Raw genomic sequence first — 11785 nt, 5'->3', positions numbered from 1 at the left:
CTCTGCACTCAGGAATTACTCCTGGCGGTGCTCATGGGACCATATGGGATGCTGGAAATCAAACCTAGGTTGGCCGTGTGCAAGGCAAAGGCCCCACTTGCTGTGCTATTTCCCCAGCCGCCAGATAATGGGAGATTTTTAAGTATAATTAAATCCCAAATAATGCATGGAACCTCTTTATGTTGCCGGTGGAGGAAGTGATCCACACCAGGATGAGAAGGACTCCCAGGGAGGTGAACGTGAAGTGGGGAGGGTAGTCTTGAGAATGCGTCTACCACTTTCCTCTCTATCCACCCCAATCACTGGGAAGGACCTGGAAATCTAGGACTTATAAGAGTCTGCAGTGAGCCCCTGCATGGTACAAATCTTATATCTCACCAGCCCCACGAAGTGGTCAGTAAATCACACCTGCCTTCTACTTGCTCTGTCCAGTGTGGGAAATGATTCCTGCCACCCAATTTCTCAGGGGGTCACAGAGCCCAGAGTGAGGAATTGCTCCTTGCAGGACAGGCAAGTCAATCCTAAACCTTATTCAGATTCTCCAAGTCTGTTGCCTTACCTCACAGAAAAGAATTTCAGGAGGAGGCAGCACAGTGGGTATGGCACTTGCTTTGCATGTGGCTGACCAGAGTTCAATCCCTCGCAAAGCATTTGGTCTCCTGAGCCTACCCTAAGCACAGAGCCAGGAGTCAGCCCTGAGTAGAGGTGGGTGTGGCGCCTCCCTCAAAAAAGCCAAGAACTTCGGGAGGAGATGAATAGTGAAGCCAAGAAGATGATTTGGGAAATAAGAGGTGAGAAAGAGAGGACCTTCTCCATGCTAGAAAAAGCAAAGTCCAAATCTCCTGCACTCAGGGATCACTCCTGGTAGGTTTTGAAGACCGTTCAGGATGTTTAAATTGAGCTATAACTGTTTACAATAGCCAAAATCTGAAAAAATAAATAAATAAAACCCGAGTGCCCAAGAACAGATGACTGGTTAAAGAAACTTTGGTACATCTACACAATGGAATACTATGCAGCTGTTAGAAAAGATGAAGTTATGAAATTTGCATATAAGTGGATCAACATGGAAAGTATCATGTTAAGTGAAATGAGTTAGAAAGAGAGGGACAGACATAGAAAGATTGCACTCGTTTGTGGAATAGAAAGTAACAGAATGGGAAACTTACACCCAAAAATAGTAGAGATGAGTACCAGGAGGATTGCTCCATGGTTTGGAAGCCATCCTCACATGCTGGGGGAAAAAGCAACTCAAATAGAGAAGGGACCACCAAGTAAAGGGTTCTTGGAGAGCCTGCTCGGGATGGGAGAGGTGTGCTGAAAGTAGACTATAGACTGAACATGATGGCCACTCAGTACCTCTATTGCAAATCACAACACCCCAAAGAAGAGAAAGAGCAAACGGGAATGCCCTGCCACAGAGGCGGGGTAGGGTGGGGGGGGATGGGTGGAGGTGGTGGGAAGGATACTGGGATCATTGGTGGTGGAGGAGGCACACTGGTGGAGGGATGGGTACTCGATCATTGTGTGACTGAAACGTAAGCGCAAAAGTTTGTTAGTCTGTAACTGTATCTCATGGTGATTCATTAAAAAAAATAATAAAATTTAAAAAATGATAATAAAAATAAAATAAAAATTGCAAAAATAAATAAATAGAGCTATAATTTATCATACAATAATGAGTGGAAACTTAAGATATATACAGATGATTGACAAGTATAATTTTAATTAATACTAAAATTTTCAAAAAAGCTAGATTTTAGGGGAATTTACAGAGTTCTTTTGGTCTTGATTTTTAATCATGTTAAATAAAGTAGTTTCCAATAATAAAGAAACATAAACAAACCTCAGAGAGATCAAATGAGGACCATTGAAGATGCACCCTCACGTAAGTTCGCATCACAGACAGGGATATGGGCAGATGCACCCAAAATGGGCTTGAGAGTGGGGGGATGCAAGCAGATGCCTCCCTTTTCCTCTGTGGAATTAGTTGATATATAGTTTTCCCAAACTGCCCCTCCCCAAAGCCCATTGCTTGAGTGGTTGTCGAGGGGGAGAACTTGGAGCTGTTGATGGTCTTTGATATTCCTAGTGTGGAGTATCACTTTGTTTCAGTGGTGGGGCCTCTCCTCCCAAAGGTCCAGCCCTGCTCAGGGCCGGGATTCTACATTCCAGTGGCCTTCTGGGATCCTGTGATGGTCCTGTGTCACCAAGGCCTTCGAGCCATTGGGCTGGTTCAGGTTCCTGATGATGTTTTCCTAATACACATTGCCAGGGCCTTCCTCTCTCTCTGCCTAAAACATTTTAATACTGAAAAACTGAAGTCCCAACATGAAAGTCAAATTAACTGGGCATCCTACTTTTCATTTTTGTTTTTGGGTCATATCCAGATGCTCTCTGGGGCTGCTCCTGGCTCTGAGCTCTGGGTTCTCTACGGGTGCTGCTCAGATGACCATGTGGTGCTGAGTTCTACCTGAGCCTCCACTTATAGCAGAGCCAAGCCAGCTGAGCAGTCTCTCTGCCCCTCTCCCCCTGGCATTTGGCTTTTTTAGGGGGTAGGGGAGTAGAAAGTTTGGGCCACACTGATGGTACTCTAGCTCTGTGCTCAGGGGTCACTCCTGGTGGTGTTTGGAAGACCATCTGGTGCAAAGAATGGACAAGGACCAGCTACATGTAAGGCACATGCCCTAAACCCTGAACTCTATCCTGCAGAAATCCTGTTTCCAAACTGCAAAGTCTGGCAACCTTGCTGGTCCTCCCATAGCTGGTAGAATCTTTGGATAGGTGCAAATGCCCCCTTCAGGAAGCACTTGAAGTTTTACCTTGGTTTCCAGCAGAGTCATATGATAACACCCTAAACAGGATGTCAACTCCCTTTCTCAGGGGTGGAAAAGCTGAGGCGAGAGAACAAAGATGCCTGAAGATGCACAGACTCAGTAGCTTGAGGCTTTTGCATCCCCTGTGCAGCTCTGCAAACTATCCACTTTGCCCCAGGAAGGTTTGTGGCTGACTTTCCACCCCACCATTCACATTGGAGGTAAAGACAAAAACAAACAAACAAACAAACAAAACAACAAAACCTGCCCTGTGAGGGCCCCCAGACATGAGCAGACAAGACTTGGAGATTTTAAAGTACACAGAGATTTTTTTTTAATCAGATAGGAGCAATTAACAAATAGATTTTGAAACCTGGTCTCAGTAATAGCAATATGGTGCCTGGTCATTTGCATAGGTTTGCAGCAGTGTGGTCGAAATGACAAAGACAGCAGCTGGAGAGAAAGCAGGTTGGTCAGAGACATTTTCTGTGCAGCCTCAAGGCAGAGGGAAAGAAGGTGGAGGGGGGTGGATGGTGGGGGTGGATGGGCCCTCTTGGCTGATTCGTCAGGACTGCTAGGTTACAGACCACAGACTGGGACCCTCAGGCTCGGAATGTGATGCAGTTGTGGAATGGAGCTGGATCCAAAGCTGTGGGCTGCAGTTCCGAGTCGGCCAGTGGGCACATTTCCCTGGACTTTCTACTTAACAAAGTTCCAGGTGACAGTGACCCGCTGGTGCTCGAGTGGAGGAGTAAAAGGCCTGGATGGGAGGTCAGCTTTCCAGGTGGATTAGAGACAGCTGGGAAGGGAAGGACTTGGGGCACCTGCTGGAAGGCAGAGAGGAAGGGTGGGGGCGGGTGTGGGGGACACTGGGGAAAACTTAATCAAATCGAGATATGAAAATAAAATCTTATTTTCCCCTTGACTCATAAGGATCCTTGACCTCAAGTTCTCACCTGCAGTTGGCAGAGACTGCTAAATAAATACTTGAGTTTTGAGTTTTTCTTCTCCTTTTAACATGCCACGTGCAGTTGAGGACCCCGTGGAGATGAGGAGTGTGTTTTAAGCTATCAGGGATGTAAGGAACGTAAGGAGCTATTAAAGGAATCTTTGGAATCTTTCTGAGCAACTATAAAGCACTAAGCAAACAGAAATGAATGAATGGGGCCAGAGGGCTACTGCAGGGGTTGAGTGCTGGTGTTGTACTCAGCTGAACCCAGTTCCCTCTCTGGCATCATGTCTACTTCCAAGCACCAACAGAAACGATCCCTGAGCAGGTGTGGTCCCCCCAACAAAAACAAACAAACAAAAGAGAATAAATGGATGATGTCGGATAAGGATTAAGTCCCCACACAATTAGTCCTTAGTAAGTTTTTCCTTACTTGTTTTTCTGCCCTGAGCCTGTGGCTCAGGGGCCAGAGCGATAGTACAGCAGGTGGGACACTCACCTTACATGTGGCCAACCTGGGTTTGATCCCTGACATTCCATATCATCCCCTGAGCACTGCCAGGAGTGACTCCTGAGCCAGGAGTAAGCCCTGAGCACCACTGGATGTGGTTCCCAAAAAGCAACCCCGGTGGCTCTGCGAGAAGGTGTAACTGGCACAGGTGACACGCTGATCGCACCACAGTCTGATTTCTTTTCTTTTTGGTTTTTGGAGCCCTCCTAGTAGGTGCACCTGGCTCTGTTCTCTGGGATTGCTTCTGGGGGTGGGCGCCTGGGGGGTCATGAGGTGGTGGGACTTGAACCCAGATTTCCTCAACGAGCATGCAATCTGCTTATTGAGTTCCAGCCGACGCCCAGGTTCAACTTCAAACCTGCTCTCTGGGGCTCCTTTGGGAAACTCAACCTCAAATATGGCCCCTGTGTCCAGGGGAGGCTAGTTTACATGGGTCCATATAACTTCCAGAGAAGGTTCTTATCTCAATAAAATTCTCATCAATGGTGGTAAGGAAATTCTAAAGGCTCAAGAAATTATCAAAAAATTGTGCATTTTGTGTGGGGTGAGGAAACACTGAGCATCTCAGACCAGGCTTTCTGGAGTGTGTCTGGGTGTCATCAATAGGAGGGTCCAGAGGCCATGCACGTGGTGGGAGCTGACTTTGGGAAAACACCTGGGAAGCTTTCAGGCACTTTCCTGTGAAGCTGCAGCGACCCCACCCGTATCCGGCAACCAGGCTCAGCGCACACTCGGGAAAGGAGTGCCCGGCCCCGTCAAAGCTAGGAGTGCATCCGTCCCCACAGCCGTAGGCCTGCCACACCACGAAGTACGCAGTGCACCGGCCACTGCAGGCTCTCAGGGTCTAATTTCTAGTGACACTTTCTTCCCACTCAGCTGCACTTGCTCTCTGGTACCCAGTAGGAGCCGGGACCTCTGTGGATGGGTCTGAAAGCTTCAGATATCAGGATCGCAGCCACAAGTACTCAACTTTGACCCTTCACTAAAGATTTTGCATCTTTCTTTTCTGTTTTCTTCCTTCCTTCTTTCATCCTTCCTTTTTTTTTTTTTTTTGGTGCTACACCTGGTTGTGCTCACGGATCACTCCTGATGGGTCTCAGGAGGACCATATGAGTGCTGGGGATTGAACCCGGGTAGCTGCATACAAGGCAAACATTCTACCCATGTACTATTGCTCTGGTCCTTTTGCAGCTTGGTTGCTGGTAGACAGACTTCCTTTCTGGGGTGAGGTTCTCCAGTTTTCAGGTACCCCAGTGACTCACTAGATATGCCTGAACCTGCGTAGTTTGATTTTCATTTATTTATTTATTTTACATTTTTGGGCCACACCTGGTGCAGCTCAGGAGTTTCTCCTGGCACTGAACTCAGGAATCTCTCCTGGTGGGACTCAGGGGATCATTTAGGATGCTGAGGATTGAACCTGGTTCAACTGCATTCAAGACAAGCACCCTACCTGCTGTGCTATCACTCCACCCCCATGTGGCCTGAGGGACCCACTGACACCTCACTTCCTCCCACCCTGGTCTTTCAGGAGCACCATGAGGCCCAGGTGAATGGTTTGGCCTGAGTGGGCCAGGCTGAGGTGGAATACTCACAGCACTGCCTCTAAGGGCAGCAGCCAGCTAACAGACCTGAAAATGGAAACCCTGAGTCCTGATTCCTCCTGAGACTCTCTGGGGAAAACTCAGCCATGGACTCTACTGTGCCCCCTTCATGGGCCCTGGAGATATCCGAGATATTTCCAGTTAGCACAGTGACATGGGGTACTACTAATATTTTGTGCTTCCTTTATTTTGGGGGCCAGGGATTCTAAACTCATTCAGAGGATTAGGAGCTTCTTCCTATCTCAAGAATGACCCCTAATTCTGACAGTGAACCTGGATGTTGGCGGGACTGAGCTAGATGACATCTCAGGGCTTCTCAGCAGCCACTCCTGGTTCTGTGGACAGGGCACACCTGGTTCTGTGCTCAGGGGCCATGCCTGGTGGAGCTTGGGAACCACATGCAGTGTCAGGATTCAAACCATTGTCATAGTCACAGCTACAAGTAAGGCAAATACCTCAACCTCTCAGTCCAATGGGGTGATCATTTTATCAGCTACTGTTGGTCATAGATGGCAAAAGTTTCTCAGTGAAAAGGTGTGGGCACAAGTGGATAGGCCCAGATGCCATGATACGTGTGCTGGTCTAGGGGGCCATGATTTGTCCATGCACATGTGACACATCGGGTGTGCAGAGGCAGAGTCAGTCACCCCTGGGTCGGGCACACACTCTAGTACTGAAGATCTGGTTCCCATCCCAGCCTTGCTTGTGGATCTGAACCAGCCGGTGATAGAATTCATCAGTTGTTGGGCTGTAGCTGTCATACAGCACGTCAGGAGCTGACCTTTCACACGGCTGACTTGGGTTCAATATCCAGCACTATAGTCCTGCCAGGAGTGATCTCTGAGCACAAAGCCAGGAGTAAGATCTGAACACTGCTTGGTGTGGTCCCCAAACCAAAAAAAAAAAAATTTTTTTTAAATTTTAAAAAAACCACGTCAGCTGGGCAGCGAACTGGGGGTGGAGTGCATGAAAAGGGCAGAAAAGGAAGAGTCTTGGGACTAAAGTGGTGGAGAGGTTGGATGACACTTGGGGGTCCCTGGAGGTGAACCTGGCTCCCTTCCTGAGAACATCATCTCTCCCTGGCTGCTTAGAAACAAGCCTCTCTCTGGGGCCCTGTCCTCTGGAGGAAGTATTTCGAGTCAAGACAATTATGTGTTTAGAGTGATGGAGGACAGGCTGAGGGTAAAGTCTCCTTTCTCTGGACTAGCTACCCCTTTCCTGAATCACTGACTCTGCCTCTAGACTCCCCTTGGGCTCCACCCCTCACTCCACCATCTTGTTCCCCCATGTGGTCACCTCCTCCATCATGATTACTTCAGAATTCAGCTCTAGACCAGGAACTTTATCCGGCCCATCCCACCCCCCAGAAGCTGGCTACTAGGTCATTCATGAGCTCCATGTGGACCAACTCCCAGGCCTCTGGGACAGAGGCAAGAAGGGGCTGAAGAAAATTGAGGCAGAGAGAAAACACTTATAATTAATAGCTTAGAACACACGGTGGTCATAATTAGCACGTGTGTACGTTAGTTTTTGCTGTGCCAGGCATTAACCCAGGGTATCACGAGTGCAAGGCTAATGTTCTACCACTGAGCTACCTTCATGGCCCATGGGTACTTTTTAAAAATTATTTTTTGTGTTTACACCTAGCAGATCTTGAGTGCTTCCAGCTCTGTGTCCTGGGGCTGCTCCTGGTGGTTGTTGGGAGACCATGTGGTATTGGGGACAGAACCTCAGGCCTCCTGCATGTGAATCATGTACTTCAGATCAGTGAGCTAGCTTTATGGCACAGTCATCTTATTTTTGGTGTGGGGGTACAACGAGTACTGCTCAGGAATCACTCCTGGCAGGATCAGGGGACTATATGCAGGACTGGGAATAACCTGGGTCAGCTGTGTGAAAAGCAGGTGCACTACCCACAGTACTATCTCTTTGCCCAACCCCTTTTAAAGAAGCATTACATTTTTTAAAGTATTAAAAAAAATGTTTGGTCACATCAACCAATGTGATCAGGGGTACTCCTGGCTCTGCACTAAGGAATCACTCCTCGTGGTGCTTGAGGGACCATATAGGATGCCAAGGATTGAATCCAGATCTGCCACATGCAAGGCAAGCGCCCTGTCCAATGTACTATCTCTCTAGCTCCGTAAACAACTTTTAAACCATCATTTGGAATCAGGAAATGGACCAAATAGCAGAGCACATGCTTTGTATGTGTGAAGCACAAACTTTAATCTCTGGTAACAAAGACATTCCCATTCCTGCCAGCAGCACCAGGTATGGCCTTGGTGGTGCCTGAGTACCATTGGGTGTGGCCCCTGTAAAAAAGAAAATAAATTAAACCAGGAGTCAGAGAGCTTGTCTTGCAAATGACTGACCCTAGACCAGCACCCCATATGGTCCCTGAGCCCACCAGGGCTGATCCCTGAGTGCAGAACCCTGAGCACAGCCAGGTGTGGTTCCAAACCATCACCAGCCTCCCCCCCAATAAAATGTGGTATAGACCCAGATATACAATGTCCAAAAATTATTATTTGAGATTGGGGCCAGAGAGATAGTACAGGGGTTAAGGCCTTGCCTTGCCTGTATCCAACTTTAGTTCAGTCCCTGGCACCACAGATTATCCTCAAGCACCACCAAGAGTGATCCCTGAGCACAGAGCCAGGATAGTCTCTGGTCACAGCTGAGTTTATACAGATAAATATATACATATATACATACAATATTATTGAAGACAAAATTATTTACAAGAGAAATCAAGAGAATATAATAATTATAGAGACAATTCACTTAAAGTGAAACAATTCTTAATAATATTGATAATTTCGGGGCTGGAGCGATAGCACAGCCGTAGGGCGTTTGCCTTACAAGCGGCCAACATGGCCAACCCGAGTTCGATTCCTCCACCCCTTTCGGAGAGCCCGGCAAGCTACCGAGAGTATCTTGCCTGCACGGCAGAGCCTGGCAAGCTCCCCATGACGTATTCGATATGCCAAACACAGTAACAACAAGTCTCATGATGGAGATGTTACTGGGCCCGCTCAAGCAAATCGATGAACAATGGGAGGACCGTGACTGATTGATAATTCCAAATAATATATTATTAGGAATATTGAAAATTCCTAATAACATATCCTTAAACATATAAAACAAATATTAAGGAAATTTTTAAAAATCCATAGGAGAAAGAGAAAACTTTATTTTTTTTTTGCTTTTTGAGTTACACCCGGCGATGCACAGGGGTTACTCCTGTCTCTACACTCAGGAGTTACCCCTGGCGGTGCTTAGGGGACCATATGGGATGCTGGGTATCAAACCCGGGTCGGCCCCGTGCAAGGCAAATGCCCTACCTGCTGTGCTGTTGCTCCAGTCCCGAGAAACAGAAAACTTTTGCACATCACAGGTCTGGTAAGGGACTTGTATATAGCAAATGCAGAGAGAACTTGAATAACTCAACAATAAAAAGACAAATAACTGAATGTAAAAACAGGTAAAACTGTCAGGGGATGTGGCTTATTGGTGAGCACTTTCATTACATATATGAAGCAGTGGGTTTGATCCCCACCACAGGAGAAAAAAATATATAGCAAAAGGGTAGCACTGTAGCACTATCCTCCTGTTGTTTATCTATTTGCTGGAGTGGGCACCAGTAATGTCTCCATTATGAGACTTGTTACTGTGTTTGGCATATCGAATACTCCACGGGTAACTTGCCAGGCTCTGCTGTGCGGGTGGGATATTCTCAGTAGCTTGTCGGACTCTTCAAAAGGGACGGAGGAATCGATTCCGGATCGTCTGGTAAGACAAACATCCTACCCACCGTGCTATCGCTCCAGTCCATAACCAAAAGGTATGAGCAGATATTTCTCCAAAGAAGACACATAAATGGCCAATAGCCACATGAAAAATACTCAACACTGTGCCAAAGAGGTAGTTCAAAGGGCTGGAGCAAATGATTTGTGGCCCAGGTTTGACTCTTTTATTTATTTTTTTTTTGCTTTTTGGGTCACACCCGGCGATGCACAGGGGCCATTCCTGGCTCTAGGAATTATTCTTGGCAGTGCTCAGGGGACCACATGAGATGCTGGGATTAGAACCTGGGTTGGCCGTGTGCAAGGCAAACACCCTACCCACTGCGCTATCGCTCCAGCCCCAGGTTTGACTCTTTTGGCACTGTTCAGTATGAGTCTAGAATGCTTACCCAGGAGCAGCCTCTGGGCACAGCCAGGTATGGTTCCCATAAAGATGTTCAATATTTTTTTGTTTTGTTTTGTTTGCCTCATCTGGTGATGCTCAGGGCTTACTCCTGTTCTGTATTCAGGGATCGCTTGGAGACCATATTGGACTCCAGGGACCAAACTTGGGTGGGCCACATGCAAGGCAAACGTCCTACCTGCTGTTCTATTGCTCTGGTCCAGTTCAATATCTTAAGTCATGAGGGAAATGCCAACAAAACCACAGTGAAATACTCCTTCACACCCACTATAATAACCAGAGCAAAAATACCTCAAAACCAAAACAACAAATACACAGAAATCAAATCTAAACAAGGATGGGGAGAATTAAAATTTTATGCATTGCTTGGGGGAGTGAGAAATGGTGCAGTCATTTTGGAAATAACCTCTGACACCTTCTAACTCCAGGGGTTACACATGGAGAAGCCTCTCTCTTTTTTTTTTCATTTTTGGGTCACACCCGGTGATGCATAGGAGTTACTCCTGGCTTTGCACTCAGGAATTACTCCTGGCGTGCTCAGGGGACCATATGGGATGCTGGGAATTGAACCCAGGTCGGCCACCTGCAAGGCAAACACCCTACCCACTGTGCTTTCGCTCCAGCCACCAACCATTTGACCTGATGAAACATACATTGAAAACAGGCTTGGGGCCGGAACAACAATAAAGCACTTCCCTTTTATGAAGCTGACCTGGGTTTGATTCCTGGCATCCCAAATGGTCCATATGGTTTCCCAAGCATTTCCAGAGTGATTCTTGACTGCAGGGCTAGGAGTAACCTCTGAGCATTGCCGAGTGTGACCCCCAAACCAAAACCGAAACCAAAACCAAACCCAAAAACCAAGCCAGGCTTACTTAGACATTAAATGCAAATGTTCATGGCAGAGACAAAAAGCGGAAACAATCCAAATGCCCGCCAAATATAGGCTATCCCTGCGAGGGAATATTGTTCAGTCCTAAACATGAATGAAGTCCTGGGACTGAGGATTTGGCTTGGTGATAAAGTATGTATCTTGCACACAGAAGTTCTGGATTTGATTCATGGGGCATATCACACACACACACACACACACACACACACACACACACACACACACACGGCACACAGCACATAAGCACTGATCTCCAACATTACACTAAGTGAAGGAAGGCAAATAAAAGTATCATATGATTCCATTTATATGATATTAACATGATCTGCCCAGAACAAGTAACTCATAGAGACGGACAGTAAATGGGTGGTTTCCAGAGAGAAAGAGAAATGGGACAGGGGCGGGGGGAAAGGTAGCACAAGGAATTGGGGGGAAATGGAATTCTTCGTGTGGAAATGAGATTTTTTTTATCATTTTATTTTGGAGGAGGACAGGACACACCCAGTGGTGCTCAGAACTACTCCTGGCTTTGTGCTCTAAGACTGGTCCTAGTGATACTCAAGGAACCTTGTGGTACTTGCAGCCTACAAAGCATAAACTTTAACTCTTTAAGCTACGTCCTACCCATTTTTTTAAATTTAGATTTTTATTAGTGAAACACCATGAGGTACAACTGTAGACTTACAAATTTTTGTGCTTGGTTTTCAGTTATACAATGATCGAATACCCATGCCTCCACCAGTGCCCATTCTCCACCACCACTGATCCCAGTATCGCTCCCCCACCCCCGCCCCCTCACCA

Source organism: Sorex fumeus, unplaced genomic scaffold, assembly GCF_029834395.1.
Source record: "Sorex fumeus unplaced genomic scaffold, SorFum_2.1 ptg000063l, whole genome shotgun sequence".
NCBI lineage: Eukaryota > Metazoa > Chordata > Mammalia > Eulipotyphla > Soricidae > Sorex > Sorex fumeus.
The sequence above is the reverse complement of the archived record's forward strand: the minus strand, read 5'-3'. Positions refer to the sequence as shown.